The sequence below is a fragment of the Hibiscus syriacus genome, unplaced genomic scaffold (assembly GCF_006381635.1).
Source record: "Hibiscus syriacus cultivar Baekdansim isolate YM2019G1 unplaced genomic scaffold, ASM638163v2 tig00112383_pilon, whole genome shotgun sequence".
Taxonomy (NCBI): domain Eukaryota; kingdom Viridiplantae; phylum Streptophyta; class Magnoliopsida; order Malvales; family Malvaceae; genus Hibiscus; species Hibiscus syriacus.
The window spans coordinates 1753793-1765851 of record NW_024063319.1 but is presented as its reverse complement, the minus strand read 5'-3'; positions in this window follow the sequence as shown (position 1 = coordinate 1765851).

Sequence of the window (12059 nt, the reverse complement as noted above, 5' to 3'; positions counted from 1 at the left end):
CTAAGATCAAAAATTGATAAAATGAGTTTTTAGAAAAGTTTACCTTGAAATTTCGGATTGAGAGGGATGTATTGATGTTTTGCACGAATTAATGATTGAAGCATGATTAGGAGTTGAAAAACTCGAAGATTCCGATCAAAAACCAAGGATTTGGAGCAATTTTGAGAGTAGGAAAGAGAGAGGAGGCGAACGGCTAAGAGAGTTTAGTTTTAGGTTTTGAAACAAATGAGAAAATAAGCCTTTTTAACCTAAAACCCGACAGATGCATCGATGCATGACCCTGTGCATTGATGCACATTCAAGGCGTACATCGGTGCATCAGCAAGATGAATCGATGCACATTCAAAGGGATGCATCGATGCACTGTTAAGTGAATCGATGCATTAAGCACAAAAATGTCAAAAATCTATTTTAAACACTCAAAATGCTAAATTAATTAGCTCTAGTGGTTTTGGTAACTCATATATTGAAAAATAATCATGTTCAATCAATCAAATTATTCTTTAAACTACATTTGAACATAAAATTAACTTTCACCAAATAACATAAACTCCCCCTAACTAATAGCATAGAATGCAATCAAAAATTATTATTATAAACATTTTTCATTTATTCTTAAAAGTGCTAAAATTATTTAAACACTAAGTGAAGATAGGTTGGTTAAACCTAATTCTCTCATAAGTGTCCAAAATCTTTCCTTTTCTAAAGGCTTTGTAAAAATATCCGCTAATTGGTGCAAAGTATCAACAAATTCTAGAACTATATCTTCCTTAGCGACATGGTCTCTAATGAAGTGATGTCTTATTTCAATATGCTTAGTTCTAGAGTGTTGGATGGGATTTTTAGTGAGACAAATAGCACTAGTATTGTCACACTTGATAGGAATAGTACCTACTTCAATTCCATAATCAAAAAGTTGTTGTTTCATCCATAAAACTTGTGCACAACAACTACCGGCTGAAATGTATTACGCTTTAGTGGTAGATAATGCAACACAATTTTGTTTCTTTGAAAACCAAGAAATCAGCATATTTCCAAGGAATTGGCAAGTATCGGAGATGCTTTTCCTATCTAATTTGCATCATCCATAATCCACATCAGAAAATGCATGCAAGCTAAAGCTAGAGTCTCTAGGATACCAAAGTCCTAAACTAGGAGTGTCCTTAAGGTATCTAAAGATCCTCTTAACAGCTAGTAAATGTGATTCCTTAGGGCATTATTGAAATCTAGCACATAAGCAAACACTAAACATAATGTACGGTCTACTTGTAGTTAGATAAAGCAAAGATCCAATCATTGACCTATATAATTTAACATCTACACATTTACCTCCTTCATCTATGTTAAACTTTGTCGATGAGCTCATTGGAGTGTTATGTGCTTCCCATTTTCCAGTCCAAACTTCTTGAGCATATCTTTAATGTACTTAGCTTGATTGATGAAGATGCCATCTTTTCTTTGCTTGATTTGGAGTCCCAAGAAAAATGAGAGCTCCCCCATCATGCTCATCTCGAATTCACTTTGCATTAGCTTAGAAAATTCTTGGCAAAGAACATCATTAGTAGAACCAAATATTATATCATCAACATAAATTTGAACTACTAATAAATCTTTACCTTTATGCTTTAAAAACAATGTAGTGTCAACCTTCCCTTTTGAAAAACCTTTTTCAATTAAAAAATTTGACAATCTTTCATACCAAGCTCTAGGAGCTTGTTTTAAACCATAAAGTGCTTTTGTCAATTTAAGAACATGATTAGGAAATTTTAAATCTTCAAAACCTGGAGGTTGTTCCACATACACTTCTTCCTTTATAAAACCATTCAAAAATGCACTTTTAACATCCATTTGATATAATTTAAATTCATGAAAACATACAAATGCTAATAACATTCTAATTGCTTCCATCCTAGCTACGGGAGCATATGTTTCATCATAGTCTATGCCCTCTTCTTGAGTATAGCCTTGAGCAACAAGTCTAGCCTTGTTTCTCACTATATTACCACTTTCATCAAGCTTATTCCTAAACACCCATCTAGTACCTACAGTAGATTTATTACTAGGCCTTTCAACTAATGTCCATACTTTACTTCTCTCAAATTGATTTAACTCTTCTTGCATAGCCATAATCCAATGTTCATCATTTAATGCTTCTTTAATATTCTTAGGCTCAATGCATGAGATAAATGCAACATAATTACATATATTTCTAAGAGAAGATCGAGTTGTTACCCCTTTGGATGGATCACCTATAATCTCACCATCCTTGACATAGTTGTACTCTCTTGGATAAGATACTTCCCTTTCTTCAATGGTTGGATTCTCGAGAGGATCATGAGTTTCATCATCTTTCGTTTCTTCCTTTGATGATGGTTCTCCAATGTCATGTCTAATGTCATTTGTATTTATAATACCTACATCATCATTCAAACAAGAATCCTTCCTCGGAAGGAGATTATCATCGAAAACAACATGTATAGACTCTTCTACAACCAAAGTTCTTTTATTAAATACTCGATAAGCTTTAGAATTTAAGGAATAACCCAGAAAGATTCCTTCATCACTTTTAGCATCAAATTTGCCAAGATTGTCTTTACCGTTGTTTAAAACAAAACACTTACATCCAAAAGGATGAAAATAACTACTGTTAGGCTTTTTTATTTTTGAAAAGTTCATATGAAGTTTTCTTTAAAATAGGCCTAATCATTACTCGATTAATAACATAACAAGCGGTATTTGTGGCTTCCGCCCAAAAATACTTTGGCAAATTGTTTTCACAAAGCATGATTCTAGCCATTTCTTCTAAAGTTCGATTTTTCCTCTCAACAACTCCATTTTGTTGAGGGGTTCTAGGTGCTGAAAAATTATGGCTAATACCATTAGAATTACAAAACTTAGTAAATCCAAGATTTTCAAACTCAGTTCCATGATCACTCCTAACACTAGTTATAGAGTAACCTTTTTCGTTTTGGATTACTTTTGAAAACGTGATGAATTTTTCTAATGCTTCATCTTTAGTACTTAAGAATAGAACCCAAGTATATCTAGAATAGTCATCTACCAAGACAAATGCATATTATTTTCCACCCAAGCTAGTAGTTCTAGATGGCCCAAAAAGATCTAAGTGGATCAATTGTAATACTCTACTAGTTGACACATCATTAATGGATTTAAAAGAATCTCGCTTTTGTTTTCCTTTAGCACAAGCATCACAGATTTTATCATTATCAAATTTTAGTTTAGGCAGCCCTCGAACGAATTCTCCTTGAACTAACCGTTGTAAAACACTCATGCTAGCATGTCCTAGTCTCCTATGCCATAACCAACTATCATGCTCATCTTTTGCAACTAGGCATAAATTAGTCACATTAATAGAATCTAAATGCACTATGTAAATGTTTCCTATTCTATGACCAACAAGCATAATCCGATTAGATGCAATGTCAATAACTTTACAACCATTAGTTTCAAACATGAAATTGAATCCTTTATCACAAAATTGACTAATACTCAAAAGATTATGCTTTAATCCATTCACATATAAAACATTTTTAATTTGTATAGAAGAGGTATTACCTATTGTACCTATATCTTCAATGTGACCTTTTGAATTATCACCAAAAGTCACTTCTCCTCCATTTTTGGCGTTAAGCTCTATGAACCGGTTTTTGTCCCCGGTCATGTGTCTCGAGCATCCACTATCAAGGTACCATGAATTTGAATTTGTTTCTTGTGCCTTGTAGCACTGCTCCTTTCCCTACAAACATAGATTAATTTTTTATTTTTGGTACCCAAATTCTTTTGGGTCCATATTCATTAGTTTCCAAAATCCTAGTCCCCTTAGGTATCCATTTGTGTAGGATATCTTTATCTTTAGTAGTAATGAGTTCTTTAGGAACCCACATACTTCTAACGATTTTTCCATTAGATGTTCTTTGGGACCTCTATGATTGTAGTTTTTAAAATTTTTTCTAACAAAGTTGGATTTTGAATTTTCTCCTTTTTCAAAACGTTTTGTTCCAACTTTATCAAAAGAAGTTTTAAGATCATCAATTTTCTTTTGATGATCATCATTGACCTTTGAAAGTAAATTTTGCAAATCCAAAATTTTCTTTTCAAACTCTTCTAGTTTGATTTGCAAATCTTTGATTTTACTTTCAAGATCGTTGTTGGTTTTGGATATGAGTTTGTTTTCATTTTTCAATTTTGAAACATCATTTTTATATTTTAAAAACAATTTCTCATAATCCGAAGCCAACTCATTATATTCCTCTAATAGCTCATAATAGGATAAATCATCAAAATCAGATGAGTTAGAGGTTACCTTAGAATCTTCCCCGAATGCCATCAAGCACAAGTTTGCTACTTCTTGTTCCTCTTTATCGGAACCTTCTTCATCGCTCCATGTAGCCACATGAGCCTTGTGCTTATTCTTTGATTGACCATTTCTCTTCAATTGTGGGCAATCATATTTGACATGTCCCGACTTTTTGCATTCATAGCAAATGATCGGGTCCTTCTCTTTTGGTTCATTTTTTAGGCCTTCATTTCGTTTGAATTTTCTTCCTCGGTAAGGTCTCATCATTTTTTTGAACCGTTTGGAAAATAATGTCATTTCCTCGTCATCATCATCTTCAGTCGAATCACTCTCATCTTTTGTGGATTTGAGAGCAACTCCAATGTTTTTCTTCTTTTCCTTATCCTTTGGTGTCTCGTCAATCTTATCGAGGTCCACCTCATCTTCAAGCATCATTTCATGAGTGAGGAGGGAACCGATTAGTTCTTCAAGAGTTAAGGATGTTAGGTCCTTAGACTTGATGATTGCCATGATTTGGAAGGGAGTAGACTAACTTCCTCACAAGCTTTTCATTTGAAATGATCTCTCCATATGATTTGAGACCATTGACAATCGTTAAGAATCTATCCATCGTAGCTTTGATATCTTCATTTGGTTTCATCCTGAAATTTTCATAGCTATGCGTTAGAATACTAATTTTAGATTTTTTTACCTCATTGATACCTTCATGAGTGACTTGAAGCTTGTCCCATATTTCTTTGGCGGTTGTACAAGATGAAACTCTTCCGTATTCATCTGGTCCAAGAGCACAAAATATGATATGAATGGCTTTAGAGTTGAGCTGGAACAATCTTGTCTCTCATTTACTCCATATTCTTGGATGAGTAAGAGGCTTGATATATCTGTCTTCTACAACATTCCATGCTCCCATGTCACTTGCTTGAATGAAGTACATCATCCTATTTTTCCAATAGGCATAGTTAGCCCCATTGAAGAAATGAGGCTTGTTGACGGGCATCGAATCGAGACCGGAGTCAAAGTTTAAAGTGGAGGCCATTGATGACTTTGATTATCAATGTAACTCTTCCCGAATCGACTCAAGAAGAGATTAAACCTTCAAATGAGTTAGGCTCTGATACCAATTATTAAGTTAATCGATTGACGAAATCTGCCAAGAAGGGGTGAATTGGTAATTAAAACTTTGGTGGAAGCTTTTACAGAAAATTGAAAGTAATTGCATAGCGATTTAGAGTGTTTCGACTTTCTCAACCAAAGTCTACGTCCACTACCTTAGCTATTCGCACTAAGGATTTTCCACAAATTCACTAATTTGTCTTTCTTTTGAGGACAAAGAGTAACCTTACAAACCCTCAAAAATTATACCTCAAATTCTTGAGAATACTCTCTCCCAAAGAGAACAATACAAATTTGCAAACTTACAAGGAAATTCTCACAAGGTAAATTGTTTGCACAATTCTATAACAAAGAAAAGAACACTCAAGAATGAATACAATTGAGTACAAGTAGTGTTCTTGAAAGCAAAATGAATATTGAATGAAAAATAGGCTTGAAATGCTCAAACTTGAGGTTTGATGATTTCTCTTTGATTCTCTCTTGATTCTAGTTGCTTGATGTTTCTTGTTATTGATCAATGGCTTCTAAGCTTGTTTAAATACACCTTTAAATGATTATGAACGTTAGGGATGATTAGTGAAGTCAATAGAGTCGTTTAAGTGTGAAAACAATTAATTAAAGTAGTTGGGAGCGTGAGTGCATCGATGCACACCCTAGGTGCATTGGTACATCAATGTAAAATTCAAATATTTTGACCGTTAGACTCTCAGTGCATCGATACATGGTCCTCTGCATCGATACATGGTCTTGTGCATCAATTCATCAAATGTACTAAGTGCATCGATGCATAGTATGTGCATCGATGCATAGTATGTGCATCGATGCATAAAATGCATTCAATGTTCAATTAATTCCATGGTGCATCGATGCATGGATTGGTACATCGGTGCATCACTTTGAAAATTTTATTTTAGGCTTGATTTTGGTTCAAAATACTTTGTGAAAATTGTTTCAAAAATAGTTTAAGTATAAAACACAATTTTATACATCTAGTCAGGTTTGAAATGATCTTGAAAGACTTGGAGTAATAATTTGATATTTGATTAATTGAATCGAATATACTTTAGAAAATCATTTGTAAAATCTTAAAATTCATTTAAACTTAGTTTGTTATATCGAAATATCAAAATGTTTTCAATATCTTCCCCATAGAGAGCCCATTTATGTTGACCACTTGACGGTTGCATATGATTATTATGAGTGGTTCAACAGTAACATGAAACTATTTCTGCTTTCCGAGGATGCTCGAGGATGGAACATTCATCGACGTCAAAAAATACGTGCACCATCACAACCCTATCGTCCCCCGACTTGTGGACGGAGAGCATGTGCTTCTGGGTCGTCGTCAGCTGTACTACCAGAACCGTCACATCAACAACTGTCTGCTGCGACGTACACCCTGCAACCATATCTGATGCTGCCACCGCCTTTCTCTTACCAGATGTCACCGCTGCCACTATCACAGAGTTATATGACCCCTCCTAGAGGATATTATGGGTCTATGTTTGCAGATCCAACTTGGGGTTCATATGCTGGTTATTTAGCGGGTGCAGCCTCATCACCGATGGCCGCCGCACAGACACCTTCTGTACAGTTTTCACACTCATCGATGTCTGTGTTTTCTGAGTTTTTCCAGTTTTCTATGAGCGGTAGGATAGTTAGTCATACACGTCCAGGGTCCTTATTCTATGGAGGTGCTACATCGTCATCAGTTCCTCAGCAACAAAATGTATCTACTTCTGACGACGACGATGACGATGAAGATGATGATGGTGATGATAGTGAGGAGTCATAACCAGTTATACGAAGAAATTCTCCTCGAGACAGACAACCACCGCCCTGCGAAACACATTCGCACCACAGACATCGATAGATTTTGTTATTTTATTATATTTGTATTTAGTTGCTTATTGGACTTTTTTATTGTAATTTTTTTATTATTTATCATTTAATACTTAATTTATTTTGTTAATTTTGTTGGGCTTTTTGTTAATTTATTTTGATAATTATTTTACCATTTAATACTTATTGTAAGTTTGTTGTATTTAAAATTATATTCAAATACCAAATTGTTATTAGTTTGATAAAATTTAATAATTGTGTTCGATAATTTTTTTAAGTTTGTCACTTATTATCTCTTTTATTATAATCACATATAACGCTAACGTCGAATCTCGTTTTTTTGTATCATTTTTTAATCTTCATTAGCGGTTATCAAATGACATTAACTTTAAGTAAATGTAAATTAAACTACAAGAATTATTATTTGATAAACAACAACTACATCAATTCCTCGTCAATTGTTACTTGATGACAACAGAAGTGGACATGTTCTTCTAGTGTATCATGAGATTCTACAATGCACACATTTTTTGTCGTGTCTAGATTTTTCTCGAATATCCATATCACAATGAATTCGAGTGGGTTTTGGACAACCACGGTCCCTCAATAAAGTTAGATCTAGTACAATCGGAACCCAATTCTAAACCTTATTAGGGTCTTTGTCATTATCTATGGGGGGAACTCAAATTCATATACCTTAAACACTTCTGATAGTAGGTATACGGGATCCACAAAATGGTTATAGTCTTGACGGGTATGCGAGCAAGTTGCTATCACATGAGAGCATGGATACTTCAGAGCTTGAAAAAACCCACAATCGCACCATCTGTCCCATAGATTTACTCTTAACGACACAGTTTCAATCCCTTGAAGAGGTCGCGACAAATCTGTGACACGAAACAATTCATACATTCTAGAAAAGCTTGTTACAGACATTCCATTTGATGCAGGAATTTTTTTTATAGATCTGTAACTAATCTAGGGTGATAGACATAACCGCCTTGCATTCAGGTTTGAGCTTATCCCCCGAGCTTTGTAAAAAGCACCCCAAACAAAAATATGTAGTTTTTACCAAAACCACTACAGGTAAGTGACGTGCACCCTTTAAGGTCAAATTGATTGCCTCAGCCAAGTTGGTCGTCCTGTGTCCATATTGATATCCACCATCATATGTGTTTGTCCATATTTCTTTATTGATGAGGCTGATGTAATAGTATCCTTCCTCATTCTTCGCCCACAAATCTTGAAGCATGGATTCAAATGCTTGAGGTAGTAGTTCATAACCTGATCATAAAATGTAGAACTTATTAACTTTGTTTCTTTAAAAAAATGAAAATGATCAAAAGAAAAAGGGTGGTTTCACTTACCCATGCACACAAGTAATTGGCGCTTATCATTCTTCTTGAACCTTCCATGGTAGTTCGCAGTAATGTGTCAGATACAATACCTATGTTGGACAAAGGGTGGTTTCCACAATAAACCCAAAGAATCCATTAATGCTTTGATCTCAGCTCTGCAATCTTAAAGGACATAATTTTTTTCCTTCGTGATAACATGTGAACGTAAGTTTCAGAGGAAAAAAGCCCAATAATCTGTATCTTCTCCTTCAACACGAGCAAAAACAACTGGAAGAATGTTGCGATTACTATCTTGGACAACTGCCAATAGTAAAACTTACTTGTATTTTCCATACAAGAAAATCCTGTCGATCTAGACCACAAGCTTGCATTATTTGACAAAATTAATGCACTGTGGGTAAGTCTACAAAACCCAGTAGAATTGGCATCGATCGTGAAGAATTCGATCATTATGGTACGTAAGGGAGGTTTCGAAGTCCACAATTGTCCCAGGATTCAACCTCCGCACCAGCCTAAACCAACTTGGAAGTTCATTGTAAGATGCATCTCATTCGCCGTGAAGTTTGTTAATGGCATTCTGCTTTGCCTTCCATGCTTTTCTGTATGAGACGGAATACCTATAATGCGATTTTATAGCTGAAATCAACACAGCAATAGCTATATGTAAACTTGCTTTTACCATGGGCATGATGACTTGGCAGATCACTTCAGAGTCCAAGTTGGGATGATCTTGGTTAATCCCTCCAACACAACATGTGTGAGGACCGTTCTATACCGTTAGTTCCCATATATTTTTTTCCTCTTCCTCTTCGATATGTGAATCATCCAATTGCATTCGTTTTCACGTCGGGCACAGTGGCATACATATTTTTCTATCGTAGAGCGGGAGACTCTGGATTGAACATAATTACGTATATTGTAATTTTTTATAGCCATTATCGCTTCTTCTTTGCTTGAAAACTCCATGCCTAAAGATAACTCACCACTATTTATTGATGAGTAAAATCCATAGTCACCGAGATTAGGCATATCCGCAAATTCTAGCCCATACATTGCACCATAATCAGCTTCATACATATGTGTTGGAGGGTCAGTTTGTGCTATATATGAGGGAACTTCATCTACATCATCATCGGAGTTGAATTGCGGTGATTCATGGTAAATGAATAGTCCAGTCTCAGCACCATCTGCACCCAACTCACGAAGCGGTTCTTCTGGTGGAGATGATGGTTCCTCCATGCTTTCTACATTTAGGTTGAAGAATCTACTACTTGCATGCCTTCCCTTTGATCTAGAAGTCATATCGACATTGAGATCGAAAAATATCGAAGTCGAATGCCTCCTCCTTGAGCTTGAATCCATCGTGTCAAATGGAAACTGCACAGATTGTTGCGTCGAGGGCATCTCCATATTAAGATCAAAGGAAATTGCAAATGAATGCCTTCCCCTTGAACTGGACGCGATGTTGCCATACAGATTGTTCGTGGACATACCTCGGTACAGATCGTAAGGAGTTGCTGATGAATGTCTCCCCATTGAAGTTGATGGGACGGCAGCATGATGCGGATTTCCCATTATAGCATTAAAATCATTACACATTACTATAGTCGGGCTGTCAACTTGATCAACTTGTTCAGTCACCCATAGTGGGAGCTTAATGACAGACCCTGAATAACACGCACTCAACAAACTTTGCATACATCTCCGTATCGGCGTCTGAATAATTACTTTCAAAATCAACCATCATTTCAACATCATCATTGTTCGATAGTTCGAACGTTGTATAAGTTAATGGAAACAATGATGTCGGAAATCTATACTGAAGTGACGACATTCTTATAGTACTTCTAACATGAACCTTCCTTGAAATCTTCGTTATCAGCTCCTCAAGAGTTATGTTTCTCTTGAATTATATTTTAACATAATGATTTGATACGAAAACAACGCCGGTTTCATCTTCCCAAATTTCTCCATCATAATAAACAATAGCTGAAATTCGCGCCATTCTTAAAGTTTGAAAGTAAGAAAATATTAAATTTGCAAAAAAAACCTAAAACAAACCTAATTAAATAAATAATATATGAATTAAAATATAACAAAATAAAAATTTTACACATAAACGTAAATAATTTTACACATAATTTTTTACACATAAACGTAAATAATTCAAATAATATAATTTTATATTATTACCGTATCTGCAAAAATATTTCGACGTATGCTCCCGCTTTCCAATTTTACAACCATAAAAATTAATTGAAAACAGTTAATACAATATTTTTTTTCAAATAATCATATATAATTATAAAAAATATTATAAAAAAATTACCTTATAACGAAAGATCAAACGAACTTCTGAATCAAATATAAGAGGATTGTCGGGTGTTTTTTTATTGGTTGAGAGGATTATTGTATTAGTTTCTCAGTTGAGAGGGAGTTGTGAGAGAGTTTACGGGGGAGAGGGGTATTTATAGCCAAGAGGAGATGCTTTAAACCCGAGAAGTACGGATGCAATTATGCAAGGCGCGACCCATGCATCGCGCCATTCTGGGGCATGTCGTAATTGCAGGAAGACGCACCCCATGCACCGTGCTATACCCCTACATGGCAGAAGGCGTGGCCCATGCACTGCGCCTTACCCAGCGTGTCGTCATGTCCGCATAAGATGCGGTGCATGGGCCGCGTCTTATCCCACGTGGCGCCAGATCAGCGTAAGGCACGGTGTATGGGGAGCGCCTTCCTACAAAGGGTGTTAGATCGGTAAATAAAGATGAAAGGGTGTCTAAAAGGTAAATAAAGTTCGTCTAACAGGTAAATAAAGTGTGTCAGGGTGATTTTTCAGTCTTACCGCCTTATACTTAACGTTATATTTTAATTTTATTTTGGTCACAAGCCGTCAAAAAATAAACAGAACTGCTAAAGTTGCAATTCTTTGCTTTTCAATGATGCGACACTATCTTGTGATGACACGTCAACAAATTGTTATTTTTTAACGATAGGTGATCAAAATAGAATCAGAATATAACTTTAGGTATGGTTTTGAGAAAAATAATAGTTGAGTGACAAAAAGAAATCGAAACTATAATTGGATGACTAAATACATAGTTTACCCGAAAAAGTAAAAGGGTAAACTACATGTTAGTATCCCAACTATTACTTTTGTTTCGTTTTGGTCACCCAACTATTTTTTAATTCAAAATCATACCTAATGCTACATTTTGGTTTCATTTTGGTCATTCACATTACAAAATTAACAAAAATACTGATGTGACATTTTTTTAAATATTCAATGATGATGTGGTGTTACCTTATGGTGATACTTTAGTATCATTGTTAACTTTTCAACAGCAGGTGACGAAAATGAAACCAAAACTTAACGTGTGGTATGATTTTGAAACCAAAAACAGTTGGGTGACCAAAACGGAACA